The following is a 13,354-nucleotide window of genomic DNA, read 5'->3' on the forward strand; positions in this document are numbered from 1 at the left end:
TGAAAATAGTGAATTATATCCACTAGGCTATGTGACAAAAAAAAATATGTTCCCCTCACAACAAAATTCACTCGCGCCCAACTTAACTTCCAAAAATACCCATACGTTAGTTAAGTCACGTTGCGTGACTTAACTCATGCACCTTATAGCTCCGCGTGACTTAAGTCACGCACCACTGGCATGGGTGCGAGTTAACTCACGCAGGTTGGCCGGTTGGTTTTGGACTTTGGTCAGCTTTTCAACTTTCAATCTACACGTTTTTTTATCAAGTTTACACGTTTTTTTGACCACATTTATGGTTGTTATAATATATACTACCATTCCCACCTATAAATACCCCTCCATACTTCCCCATTTCCTCACACCATATCACTTTCTCTCCCTCCTCACTCTCTCCCTCTATTTCTCTCTTTTTTCTCTTCAATAGTCTCTAGTCTCTTTTTACCCCTTTGAGGTATAAAGTGGTCAGTTTTGAGATAAATAGTGAGTAGCCGACTTGGGGAAGTGATCAACCCTTGGGATAAAATTAAATTTTCTTCTTTTTACCCCAAAAACTTTTTACCGTGCGTAAAAAGAATCTTCTTGGGGTATAAAAAGAACCAGATTTAGATTTAACCTAAGGGTTGATGATGTATTTTCCCCAAGAATGCTGCTCACTATTTACTCAAGGCTGATCACTTTTTACCCCAAGAGGGTAAAAAGAACTTTTTACCCCAAGAGGGTAAAAAGAAAATAAGTAGATTTAGTGAATTCTAATAAATGTATCAATTATTGTATGAATTCTATTAATAAAATGAGATGTTGTTATATGTATTAATTTTGTTAATTTTATTTTATTTATATTTGCTTTTATTTTCTGATTTTGTATTTAATGAAAAAATTCGAATAAACATTAATTTAGTTCATTTCTTTTTATTTATTTTATATTTGCATTTATTTAATGAATAAATTTGAATAAATATTTATTTTATGAGATTAAATTAATTCAGAATAACATAAATAAATAAATTAGAATAAAGTGAATAAATAAATTAGAATAAAATAAACAAATAAATTAGAATGAAGTGAACAAATAAATTAGAATAAAGTGAATAAATTAATTTGAATAAAGTAAATAAGTTAATTAGAATAAAGTAAATAAATAAATTTGAATAAAAGTGAACAAATTAATTAGAATAAAGTAAATAAATAAATTTGAATAAAAGTGAACAAATTAATTAGAATAAATTTAACACTTGCGTTACTTAACTAACGCAGCTTTAGTTAAGTTGCGCATAATTAAACACTTGTGTTACTTAACTAACACAAAGGAGTTTTCGGCATTTCAGTTGGGTGCGAGCAAAACTTGTTGGCGAAGAGCAGACTTCAAATAAAAATTGTCTTAAATCATAAAAGGGACATTATACCCTACACCCTTATATTTATGACTATTACTTTTCCCACCCTCTGTTCTCGCACGCCCTGCAAAAAACTTGAAAATACCCCTGGTCCGGATTATAAAATTCGAACCAGATTGTTAGCATTTTTAGAAAACGAAATCCAGACAAATTTGAAGTGTGATTTTTGGTGTTTTCTTTGATCTCAAATGTCTTTGTTGATCGTTATATAACCTCTGCAGAAGTTGCAAAGCAATTGCAGGGGTTATATGAACGTTTAATAATGACCATGACACCACAGACACTCCTAAAAAACTATAAAAAAAATGAAGAAAATGTAAGAAAAGAGGTGAAAAGAAGAATGAAGGAAATGGTTGAAGATCCAAGCCTATTTATAGCCCAAAACAAGTCATAGGTCATAAGTGCAGTCAATGAAAATGTGTTTGTGGTGCTAACCGTCCCAAAACGCATTAATGGCTCCACTAACCGGCCAAACCTTTGGTGAAACGCCACCGTCCTAAAACAACTGAAGGTTTCTGGATTATATAATCCAGAAATGACAAAAACATTTCAGATTATATAATCCGAACAACACTAGAATGCCTATTTGGAGGTTTTTCCAGAGAGTTTTCATAGAGTATCACATAGAAAATAATTAATAAATGCATAAAAAAATCTTAGTTGAAATGAACATCTTTGACGTAAAGTGTAACAACCCGATTTTCGCTAGTTTTATTTTATTATTTATTTATTTGTGATATATGTGCTCTTATGTGATTATTTGCCTTTGTGTGTATTTTTGGTTGGGAATTGTAGAATTCGGTGTAGAAGGGTATTTTAGTCATTTTGGACTTAGGGGCATTTTGGTCATTTTGAGAGTAGGGGTAATTTTGTAATTTTGGATGAGAATTATTTTAGTGCTTAGTAAGAGTATTATTTTACCAAGTTACTAGAGAGAGTGTAGTAATTATTTTATTTACCGGTAAGTGACCGTTAGTGATGTATTTTACCGTTAGTGATGTATTTTACCGTTAAGAGAGTAATAACATTTTTGAGGTTGGAATAGAAATGGGTTAGACCCATTAAGGTTTGTGAGATAAGCCCAATTAAGTGAACCTATATAAACTAATGTTAGTAGAGAAATAGGGTTTTTCCACAACATTTTTCATTTGAGAAGAAAAGAGATAGAGGCTAGAAGGAAGAACAAGAACAAGGGTTAGAGGCAAGAGAGGATTCATCATCTAGGAGCTAAATTGAAGCTTGGGTTAGAGAGTCTTGGTGCTAGAGGTAAGAGGGTTAGAATTCAACCATAATTCATAACTTTTTCTTTCTTACCCATTTTTATGAAATTGATGAATTGAATCTAATTGTTGTAAATTCGTGCATGATTGTTGTTGTTATGTTTGAGAACATGATTTATATGATAATTGCAAGCTAGTATGTGAATTAACATGTTGAAATGCATAATTGTGGGTAAATTGTGTTCTTGAGCAAAAATTGATGAAGAATGAAGTTGTGGTTGTTGAATTGTTGATGAATTCATGTTCAAATGTTGTTGTTGTTGTTTTAACATGTGTTGTTGATGAATTGATACAATGGGTATCATTGAAATGATGAATTATGATGAGATTTGTTGTTGTTGTTCAAATTGGTGAAGTTTGTGTTAAGTTGTTCATGTGAAGGACCCAAATGAAATTTTGATATATGAGGTTGTTGACTGAGTTTTTGATGTTTTTGGATGAATTGGAATTGGTATAATTTCTGTTTTCATATTGTGGTTGTGTTAGTCGAGTTGTTTGGGAGAAAACGGGTTTTTCGTGTGAAACGTCGGTGTTTAAGCATTTTCGCAAAAGAAATGATTATGTGAGGTTTGAGAGAAATGATTTTGGGATGGTTGAAACTTGAATTTTTCTGTAGATTATGAGAGAGCTAAGTGTTAGGAGCGTATAGGCGAAAACGGCGTCGAAAACGGATTAACGGTTTGATTTTTATGCGCGAAAACGTGAAGGTTGAAAATCTATTACTGTTCAGAAGCGCTACTGTTCAGAAGCAGTTCAGAAGCGCTACTGTTCAGAAGCAGTTCAGAAGCTGAACCAGTTCAGAAGCAGTTCAGAAGCTGAACCAGTTCAGAAGCAGTTCAGAAGCTGAACCAGTTCAGAAGCTGATCCAGTTCAGGAGCTGCTGTTCATACAGCACTTCTGTTCTGTGTTCTCGCGTCTTTTTCTCACATTTTTGTTTTGATTTGGCTTTCGACGTAAACATGAAAGTTGTAGATAATTTTGTTAGCTTTCCAGAGGTTTTGGTTTGACTAGAAAATGATTTTTGGTTTGTGAGTTATGAGGAAAATACTCCAAGGTGGTCTTAGGGAAATTTTACGAAAATTCCGCATAACTATTTCTAAGTCAACCCAAACTCTGTGGAATGTTTCTTAACTTCAAATTTATGTTCTCTAAGTTCAATTAAGGTGTTTTAGAGTATTCAATTGATGGTGGGATGGATCTAACTTGTTTTGATTCGAAAATGGAAATTTCTTGAAAAGTGATAAAGTGAGACGAATTTTGTGATTTTCATGATTTCGTCGCATTTGGCCGGTGAAACGTAATTGTATCCTCTACTGTACTTATAAGTAACCTAGAGGTATACTTAGTTGAGGCATTGAATCTTGTTTACTTAGTTTTGAATTAATTGATTCAATTAATTTTAAGTTTTGACTTTGAGAGACGAACTTGACTAAAGATGACTTTTGAGAACCAATTGATTGTGAATCCTTTATAGGGAATTGTTATATGATATGTGAAGATGATTGGTGGTGCATTTATGTGAAAACTTTATGTTGTGTGATTTTTGATGTTGTTGGTGATTGTATATGTGTTAATTGGTGATGAATTGTTGATGATTGCATATATACATGTATTGGTGATGGTGAGGTGATTATTGTTTGTGTGAACATATGCATTTGTAGTTGAGTCATATGTTCATGCATTCATGACTGATGGTGGTGGATTTTATATCCAAGACTGATGGTGGCGGATTTTATATCCAATTGAGGTGAGTACGATGTTTTTGTTGCATCGAAGGTGACGACCTTGAGGTGTTTTGATACCACATGCATCTAGAGAAGAGTCTAGAACATTGCATGCATTTGAATAATTGATGAGTTGTGTCATAATTGAATATATGACTTGGTGAATTTGTGTATTGGTGAAATTTGGTGAATGTTGTGATTGTGTGGATTGGTGTATATGTACATTGGTGAATTTTGTGGATGGTTGTGACTAATTGTATTATGCTCTAATTGCATGTCTTAATTGTTTGTGCTTATACACCTGGTGAATCAATTGATGATGGTTATTTTAATAATAATGATGAGGTGAGATTTGTATATGTATATATACATATATGATGTGGTGATGTTCTTTGATAATGATGATGGCTTGCTTATAACTTCGATATGACGAATTGTACTTGTTGAGATAAGCATGCTAGATGAGTAATGAAGTGAGTAATGTTTTCATTGATTGATGTTGATAAATGATGAGCTTTTGTTGATGACTTGATTAGAGGTTGAATATGCATGCTATGCTATGATAATAATGTGATAGCTTGAAATGTAAGTGATGGGGGATAATAATGATCATGTGATGCTAGTGTTCTAGGAGGGAGGGTTATGTATATGTGATATGTGTATGATACACTTGTTGATATGAACTTGGAATGATTGTATGGAATGGTTTGAATGGTATGAGAATCATGAATACTGTGAATACATGTATGATTTGTTATTTTGTATTCTTGAATATAGCTTTCATTTCCAATGTTCTTGTTTAAATCTTTTATGGATTATGATGATGTAATGCTAACTCTCAGTGGTCTGTGGTGGACCGCCTACCTCTCTGTATGGATGGGTAGACGGCGTGCAGGATGCTTAGTTGTTGCTTGTTGATGCCGAGGAGTGGAGTTCCTCTTTTTCATGCAAGTGTCTAGATTAGGGCTCTGATCTAGGATAGTCCTTGCATGTTGTTTCATTTTGACTATGTATCTTGGAGTTGTTGATATATTCTGTTATTTGGGATTTGGAGAATACAATTGTATTTTGTTGAGATCTGGAGATGTTTTATGATTTTTAAGTATGTCCGCTGCTATGTTGTGTAACATGATCTTTATGCATGTATTGTATTGTGGTTTATTCGGAGACGTAGCATCTATTTCTAGAATATGTCTGATGTATTCGCGCGTTTTACCACTTATTAGAAATAGGGTGTTACAAGTTGGTATCAGAGCCGTGGTCGGTCTTGTCCAGACCAAAACCCGTTGAATTTCCTGTTGTATGCGACATGTACGGAAGTACTGTCGGTACTTGTTGTGTTGTTCCGTTCTTTTAGGTGCGCTTGAGCTTAGTGGGGGAGTAGCAGGTTGCTTCAGGTTTGTTGGGTCTGGCAAGGGAAGGTATCTTTGGCTGCGGAGGCTCAGTTGGTTGTGGTTTGTGTTAAGGTTCTTGTTGATTTTGAGTTGGATCTTATGTGTCTTCCGTTGAAGCATATGGACGTGATTTTTGGCATGGATTGGATGTTGACTTTTGGTGTTAACATTAATTGTTTGACCAAGAGTGTGACGTTTTCTAAGCCGGTAGCTGAGGAAGGTGGGAAGTTCTTGACTGCGGAGCAAGTGAAGAAGTCTTTGGATGGTGAAGCTAGTGTGTTCATGATGTTTGCTTCCTTGAAGGAAAGTAGTGAGAAAGTAGTTGGTGAATTGCAGGTAGTGCAAGAGTTTCCAGAAGTTTTTCCAGATGACATTACCGAGTTACCGCCGGAGAGGGAAGTTGAGTTTGCAATTGATTTGGTACCTGGAACGAGTCCTATTTCGATTGCGCCGTATCGGATGTCTGCATTAGAGTTGAGTGAGTTAAAGAAGCAGTTGGAAGAGTTGCTTGAGAAGCAGTTTATCAGGCCAAGCGTTTCTCCGTGGGGTGCTCTAGTGTTGCTAGTTAAGAAGAAGGATGGAAGCATGAGGTTGTGTGTGGATTATCGGCAGTTGAACAAGGTGACAATCAAGAATCGGTATCCGCTTCCGAGGATTGATGATTTGATGGATCAGTTGGTTGGTGCAGAAGTGTTCAGCAAGATTGATTTGAGGTCAGGATATCGTCAGTGTAACACCCATACTAGACGTATCTAGAAAGCCTAGCATGTGCGTTAAATTGATACTGGATACATTAAAAATATACAACATAAAATTTTACTGAGTGAATAATATTTACATCAAGTCACGTTCGTATAAATCATAATACGATACAACTCATCCATACATAAAAATACATTCTTGAAATCCATAATGTCCTGCAGCGGTACGAACGAACCCTTGAAGTAATATCCATCCAGCTACGAACATGCATACTCATCCGGCTTATCTGAAACAAATAAGGATTGGGATGAGACATAATGTCTCAGTGAGTTCCCCTAAATCCTAGGCTATAGACAACCTCAAGGGAAACCTACGGTCACCACGTGTCTACATTACAACCTGACGGTTGATTATACGTGTATGGGGACTTGCATACTTAGACGGTAGTGCATACTAGAGCCGTCATAATCATATCTTAACTTGTTATAGGTTTCACTTCCTATACGTGTCATGGCGGTTGAGGGGAACCTAGAACCGCGTTGACAAGAATACACTCTATGTATCGAGGCCCTAACATAACATAATCATGACACGACTCTAAACCGGACGATTAGGAGAAACCTAAGATCGTCGTCGGTATCATGTTCTTTACTTGCTCTATTCCACGCCTTATAATTGTCATATAGCATCTAATGCTCTTGTTCTTAAACATAAACGTGCATGGATTCATTCTTGCTTGATCGTGAACATATCATAATCATAATCATGAGAAACATAATCATATTCATATCGTACATAAACGTATCTAAGTTCATTCATTAGGTTAGCGTTGAACAAACAATTATTATCTTGATTCATTTTACGGAAAGTCCCGGGTGGAGTAACCCCGAGTACAATCCCATACATGACCGATGTACGTACATCGGACTCCCTCGGTGTCGTGCGAGTCCCTTGCGGCTTGAACCGTTCCCCTTAGGTCGAGAACCTCCCGTATCCCCCTGGCGTGGATAACAAGAGACACGAGCACCTACATCTTGTTAATTTCAGTGACATGCGGGTCCCTTACGGCTTGAATCGTTCCCCTTAGATCGAGAACCTCTTGTATCCCCCTGATGTGGATAGCAAGAGACATGCCACCTACTTAATAAGTCATAGTCTTGTCGTACGTATACATAAACATATTCATACTTGCTTGCTTAATACCTCGGACCCTTGAGTCGATCCGATTAGCGGTAATCTTATACTTGTTCATGCTTGTAAATTCCTAAACATGGTGGAGTGATTAACTAATCAACCCACAACTTATCATGCTTGCTAAACACTCTTAAACATATGCGAAGAGTTCATACTTCGCGTCTTAGCATTCTAGGAGTCTTGCTAACTTGTTACCCGTCTCTTGACATGATTTCTCTCGTATGCCATGCCTTACTAACATGCTTAATACTTGCTTCACATCATAAGAATCATGCTTTCTTTGATCATCATTTAGGACCTTGGTTTGAGGGGTTTACATTCGTAAAAAGACACCACGGAGAAAACCGCATCGCGAATCCCCATGCCTGCCTGAAGCAAGCAAAACAGTGAGATTTCTCACTGTCTTACTCGCCTAGGCGAGTGATTCCACTGGGGAGGCGAGTGGTAGCTCGCCGTGGCGAGTTGGGGGCGAGCAGGACCCCCCTTTAAGAGTTCTAGCTCGCCGTGGCGAGTAATAGCTCGTCGTGGCGAGTTAGGACAGTCCAGAACACTTAAAAATGGTATTTTTGACCCAAAAACCTCAAACCAAGTGTCTCTATGTGTTTTGGAACATATTTGATCATTGGAAACTTATAAAACATGCATATGGCAAGTATTAACATGTATAGCATGCATGACATAAAAAGGGGCAACTAGACTAATACATAAACCCTAGAATTTCATGTTATTCATACTAAACATACATGGCATAATCATAATCCCAAAGGGTAGGAAAAACTAGCTATGGAACTCACCTTAACATAATCTTGCTAATTTTACAAGCTCCAAGCATCAAAACCCTAACTTGATTCTCTTGCACTCTTAACCCATACCATTCAGACTTGTCATCCTATTCTTGCAAACCAAGACTCCTTATCAAGCTCCAAACCATACTCCTAACATCACCCTCAAAACACATAATCAAACCTTAACATCAAACTTAATATTATTACCTTGATCATGTAGAGACCATTCCTTGTACCAATTTAGAATCCATCTTCACCATACATCAAACCCTAGTTTTCCAATCACTTCATGTGAGGATGGAGTGTCATGAAAGATTGGTGAAGAGAGAAAGATAGAGTAGCGTGAGGGATTAGAGGAAAGGAGAGATTCCAACAAAACTCTAGCTTGCATACATCTCTATGATCTTGGAGAAACATAGATCAAAGCCTTGCCTTGAGGGAAGAAGATTTGATAAATTTGTGAGGTGGGAAGAGAGAAAAGAAATCGATGGAAGAAGAGAGAAGGAAGAGAAAGCTTATGCCAAAACCTAGAGAGAGAAACACAAAGGGAAAATGAGATATTTTGGCCCCAACTTGCTTAAATATCCCTTTTTCGTGAAATTACCAAATTGCCCTTGCCTCCAGCGTGTTTAAAACAACTCTGATACTTTTCCCGTAAAAAGCTGACATCTCATAAAATATTTCCATTAACTTACTTTTCATGAATTAAATTCATCTGACACGGTCAACGGGTAATATACCGATACTGACAGGCGGGATATTACATTCTACCCCCCTTAAAAAAAATTTCGTCCTCGAAATTTAGAGATCGACTACCAATCATCATGGTAAAAACTTACCATCTATGATCTGAACCAAACATTTTCCATTCATTCATATTCAAAGGGTTTGTCGCATCATGTCCTCATCTTGTTTCTTAACCCACACATAACTGAACATAACCTTCTTGACCTTAGTATCACTCAAACTTAGAGTTACCTTAGTATATCATGATTTGGAACTTATCTTGTTACACATAGACTTATTGTCTCGGACTCATATCTTACTCGCTTAACATAAACCATTCATAAAGATGTCTTATCATAAACATGAACATTCAGGATTTGCCTTTTAACTGGAGTCCTACCGGAAACCAGGTTTGCCCTACAGTGCTTACTTGTAACTTTAAAACATCTTTTCATGCATACATAATTTTATCGGGTAAACATATAATTCATACCTCGGTTTTCTCACTGAGTCTTGAGACACACGCCTCTTACTTGCATTACTCATATAAATCATTCCATAAATCTATTATCTCTTTTCAATGCCTTAGGAAATCTTCCGATTTCATTGCAATCTAATTGCATCTTATTGCACCCAAACTATGGGGTAACTCATATAACTTGACATGAAGGTGTGAAATCAACAATATCATTCATCTGACAATTAATCACCAACATCGTGGTTCACATGCTCTTAAAACTTTCTAGCAATCTACTTGCACATACATCAAACATTCTTAACACATTCCCGTGTATCCTGTAGGATATGGGCTTCATACGAACATTCTCGTTTCCATAACATGTGCATACTTTCAAGTGCCACTTCTTGTTAAATGATAACGATACGTGTTTTTAAAATCTTTCTTGAAGAATTTTTTTTCTTAAACTTTGGTATACGAGTTCTTGGAACGGATAAACACTTAGCTAAATAAAATTATCATTTCGAAACTGAGTCAGTAAGGGTACTTTATAACCACAAGACGAGTCTTTGAATTTTGAAAAAGATTTTACTGCTCGTCCTATGTAAACTTGCTTGCGACATACCTCCTCAGTTTTGACAATGAAAAGTTTCATGTTTAAAATAAGCATCGTTCCCAAGTTCCTTAATACCAACCTTAACTTTTAAAAGTTATAAAATCATTACTCGACATGTCTTAACAAGTATCGTTTCATTCAACAAGTATTGCATACAAGGGCATAAAGCTCATTGCATAAAGCTCAAGAGTTGCATCTCCTTTCTTGATAACATGCTTTGATTCTTTACTTGAGTCACGAAAGGTACCTTCTGAACCTTACATATTTCCCATATCATCATTTACGCATCCTGGCCAATTCATACATGGCAACACTCGTCTTTTTCATCATTTACGCATCCTGGCTAATTCATACATCCCATAAAGACTAAATAAAAATAAATTATTAAAAGATGGAAACTAAAAAAAGACTAATAAATAATAATAAAAATTAAAAAAAGTGAGAGAAGGTTTGAAAAAAAAAACAAGGAATATTCCTAGTCAAAAGACATGTGTCAGTGGGACCTTAGGTCAAAAATTGGGGTATGACAGATTCCATCGTTGGTCTTTCATAAAAAGAGGCTACTTTAGAAACTCAGGGATTATATGAACGGTCAACGGGGAAGGCAACACGTTGCAAAGAAGCACAGTTTATCTGAGTGTCATGTTGGTCTGTCTGGGTGCAAGGTTGGTTTGTTTGGGTCCAAGGTTGACCATCATGGTCTCTTTCGCCCTGAAAACAAACCTTACCCCAGTAGCCTCCCCCTCCCCCCAACATCTCTTTCTCCTTCCCCCTCCCTTCCCCCTCTCCATCTTCTTGGGTTGCAGATTTAGTTTTAGGTTTCTAATAAATTAGCTTTAGGTGTTTGAATATTATATGTAATAAGCTTTAAGTTTCAACTTTATTGTAAATGTATCAATTATATTAATAAAATGAGATTTTATGTGAAGTATTTTTGTTCCTTTATTTTTGTTTATATTTGCATTTATTTTATGAATTTGGCATCTAAACAATATAAAATAAAGCAAAGCAGTGTTGAAATTCTGGTAAAAGGGAGTTCCGGATTATGAAATCCGAATGGCTTTTTTGTAAATATATAAGGCGCGCAAGAACTTAAGAGGGTGGGAAAAGTAATAGTCTATATTTATACCTTCACCTCAACATTTGACACAAACTACTCAATTTACCTTTTATATAAAATAAAACAAAACACAATTACTCTTTCACTTTTTACCCCCACATACACGTTACATGCGTTCAACCATTTTTCTTGAAAAAAAATTCTTCTACTTCTTCTTATGATTCCATAAGTTCTCTTCATCGTTTCTGTGTTCTTTCCTTTGTTTGTTCTCTCAATTGTTTACCTGAATCATTGATTGAGGTTTGCTAGGGTTTTCAAGATTTTCTGGGTTAGTAGTGGGTTAGGAATCCGGAAAGCGTTCCGGTAGATATTCGAAAAACGCGTGCAAAGTGTTCCGGTATAAGCCTTCAGGTGTTTTGTCAGCAAGGTGTGTTATTGGATTGTGGGGCTTTCACTATTTGTGCACCCCTTCGTTTGAACTTCCACAAAAATGAAGCTATGTGCACTGTGCGTGTTTGAACAACAACAAATAATATGCTGCTAAGAAAAAAGGGTGAAAGTGGAAGTGAAAAATTAATGTGTAAAAAGTTAAATAGAAAGGGAAAAAAAAGTAAAATTGGAATTTATGAAAATGTGTAGGGGTGAAAGTACATGTGTCTCGGTATAGGGTATAATTTTCCCATCAGAGACATCCTTGACGGGATGCAAACAATCCTATGAAGCTGGGCCTTCAATTTATGAAGGCGTCAATTTTTTTTTATGAGACGCAAAATATTGGAATGTATACTTGCGATGTTAAAAAAAATCATTTAAACCGAGTTTTTGCAAGCTGAAGGTCACCTATTGAGCTCTCAAGTTTAATTTTTTATGAACATTGGTATACGTCACACTTTAACACTAGGTTATAGACATTTATGTTATTTAATTTTAAAATACCAATATATATATATATATATATATATATATATATATATATATATATAGTATTTACTTTCTCAAGATAATTTTAATTAGGGTTAATTATGTTTTTGGTCCCTACAAAATTGCGACCTTTTAAGTTTAGTCCTTACTTAATTTTAATAGCATTTTTAATCCCTACAAAAAAAATTTGTACTCAATATTAGTCCTTACTCAATCCAAATTTGTTTAATTTATGCTTAAACTCTTAAGTTTTTCAACAATTTTTTACAGGCGTGTTAAGAATGTTATTCTTAATTTTAATAGCATTTTTAATCCCTACAAAAAAAATTTGTACTCAATATTAGTCCTTACTCAATCCAAATTTGTTTAATTTATGCTTAAACTCTTAAGTTTTTCAACAATTTTTTTACAGGCGTGTTAAAAACGTTATTAAAAGGTCCTCCGAAAAAAATCTCGCAAAAATTTGATTTCTACGTCCATATTTTTGTTACTTATATCTGAAACTTTTGTCGTTTTAAAAAATTCATATTTAATTTATTTCATGTTAAAAAATTATAGATTTTAGTAAATGAACCTTTCATAGTGTTCTAAACTTGTATAAAAAGAATCGTTAAAAAATTTAAGAGTTTAAGGATAATTAAACAAAATTTATTTTAGCAGGGACTAAAATTATAAGTAATTTTTTTTTTGTAGGGATTAAAAAAACTATTAAAATTAAGTAAGGACTAAACTTAGAAGGTCGCCATTTTATAGGGACCAAAAACATATTTAACCCTTTTAATTACGTACTTCAGTCGGGCCTTCAATTTGATAACTCGTTTTTACTTGTTTAAAGGTTGATAAAAAATATTTGTTTGAAGTTGTATTTTCATGTTATTGATTAAAATATATATTTATTTTTGTTTTACTTACAATGATGATGATTTTTAATGTTTACAAATGTTATTTTCAATCTATATAAAAGAGTGTTCTTAAAAAAAAATTGTGTGTTTATTTTACTAGTGGCTTATTTTTATTACAAGAGCCGAGTCTTCAATTTTATATGAACGGCCCTGTATATCCTTAATTATTTTTTACTCTATCTTTTGTCAATTCTTT

The 13,354-nt window shown here is 34.9% G+C and overlaps 1 long non-coding RNA gene across 1 annotated transcript; it reads left to right on the plus strand.

Annotated features, from left to right (window-relative positions):
- The first annotated feature begins 2,481 nt into the window (after positions 1-2,481).
- On the plus strand, positions 2,482-5,568 carry LOC146937415 (uncharacterized). The gene is made up of 2 exons (XR_015033277.1): positions 2,482-2,663; positions 5,286-5,568. It is a non-coding gene; the product is annotated as an uncharacterized LOC146937415 (long non-coding RNA).
- The last annotated feature ends 7,786 nt before the right edge of the window (positions 5,569-13,354 follow it).

The sequence above is a fragment of the Medicago sativa genome, chromosome 3 (assembly GCF_051527215.1).
Source record: "Medicago sativa cultivar Bolivia chromosome 3, Bolivia_mono, whole genome shotgun sequence".
NCBI lineage: Eukaryota > Viridiplantae > Streptophyta > Magnoliopsida > Fabales > Fabaceae > Medicago > Medicago sativa.